This window comes from Tupaia chinensis, unplaced genomic scaffold (genome assembly GCF_000334495.1).
Source record: "Tupaia chinensis unplaced genomic scaffold, TupChi_1.0 Scaffold149552_1, whole genome shotgun sequence".
NCBI classification, from domain to species: Eukaryota; Metazoa; Chordata; class Mammalia; order Scandentia; family Tupaiidae; genus Tupaia; species Tupaia belangeri.
Genome location: NW_006209397.1, coordinates 2,042,990 through 2,044,778, shown reverse-complemented (window position 1 = coordinate 2,044,778; position 1,789 = coordinate 2,042,990). Strand labels below are relative to the sequence as shown.

The window sequence follows — 1,789 nt, the reverse complement described above, 5'->3', positions numbered from 1 at the left end:
GATGGCTGCTTACGCTGGCAGAGTGTGTGGCGGGCGGTTGGCACAGATGAGTCGTGAGGAACTCCAGCGATGTTGATGGCGGCCATGAGCACTGAAGATCCCGGAGCGCGTACGCTCGGCGGCCAGCTACAGCTCGAGACTGAGGCGAAAGCTCACTTCTTTTAAAATTACATATATTTTGTTTTCTTTGCAATATATTTTAATCATAGAACTGATTTAAAATGGTTAGAATCATAGGCATAAATATTACATACTACTTCTTTCTTCCTATTTCATTTTTCTTTTCTTCTGCATGACCACACAGCTGATTGATGACAATTTTGTGTATCACTGTTTTACTGTGAAGATTCAATTATTATAGGAAATGCATACAAATACATAGTGCTAAATTATCATCAGTGCAAGGAGCAAGCTATAATCATAGAAAGCAAATTTTAGTAGAAGTTGTAAGATTGAATCAATAAATAAAGAGAAAAGTAATTTTGTTTGGAAGACAATGCAAGAGAACTTTATAAGGTAGATTTGCCTTTAAATGAAATCTGAAATAATTCACTCCTATATCTCTAATTTAATCACTTTTGTTTCTGCTTATTTTAAGATTTACAATATGTATTTTTTTAGTCCATCTTACTGTATACTTCCAAGTTGTTATTCTACATAGGGATAAAGCAAAGACACACTTCAAGAAGGGAGATAAAACACTAAAATGAGAACAATCAAATAAAATATCTCACTTCTATTTAGATATTGATATATGCAAAGCAGAATGTTAAGGACTTTATGTGAATTATTTCATTTAATCCTAACAAAATCCCTATGAGGTAAGTTCTATTGCTATTTTCATTTAAAGAAGAAGATTTAACTTAGAAGAGATCAAACCAAAGGCATTCGACTAGCAAGCAAAACAGCTGTAATTCTGAACTGGCTTTGTATTCTGTGTGGATTGTGTATGTATATGTGAATATGCATATGCATGCATGTGTGGAGGTATGTGTGTTCTCTATAGAATATTACATGTAGCAGTCATCTGTCATTTGAGGCTGTGTAACATCTTTTGAAAAATAACTGCATAATTAATTTTTTTGATATTTACCATTTATTTCCTCCATAAGCAGGAGACACATAGAAAGAGACAATAGCTTCCCCCATAGAGTCCTGACACCATGATTTAGCCCCAACCTTGGGCAAGAGCATGCCTAGATTATGAAGGGAGGTCTCTTGATCTGAACCAGTAACCTTACCATGTGATACTACCTCTCAGAGTATGATACTTTTACCTCTGCACCACCATCCATCTTTAGTCTTTTATAGTGTTACACATATAGGTTTCCATTTTCCCAAAGTAGATTCCAGAAAACCTATTTTCCTAGTCTGTTTTAGCTAGACTACAGATGTGTGATTTTGTAGATACACCAATCTAAGACTTTAATTTAGAACTAAGAAGAATGAAGAAATAGATTTTAAGTGGGCCATACATTGGTCTGGCCTAAGTTGTGAGAGAAGCATATGGTTTTATAAATTGGCTCTAGCAGTTACAAGAGATTTGAGTTCCTGGCAACTGGTTATGAGTAGAATAGTGGCAATACTGGCAATAGCTCTTCAGAAGTCCAAGTCAATGGTGTGTTTCTCAGTTTTGTTACTGGACGGTTTTCTTCACATCAATTTATCTTGCACTTATAATAATTCTATGCGCTATCTAGTATTCTATTAATATAATAAATTAATTTCTGCCTCAAATACACAGGAAAAAGTTAACTGTAAGCAATTAAGAACTGATTTACTGCCCATA

At 34.7% G+C, this 1,789-nt stretch overlaps 1 pseudogene; it reads right to left on the bottom strand.

The window, feature by feature from the left end:
* LOC106734188 (nucleolin pseudogene) overlaps positions 1-1,295 on the bottom strand; it is a 3,345-nt pseudogene extending 2,050 nt beyond the window's left edge.
* Positions 1,296-1,789: the final 494 nt, after the last annotated feature.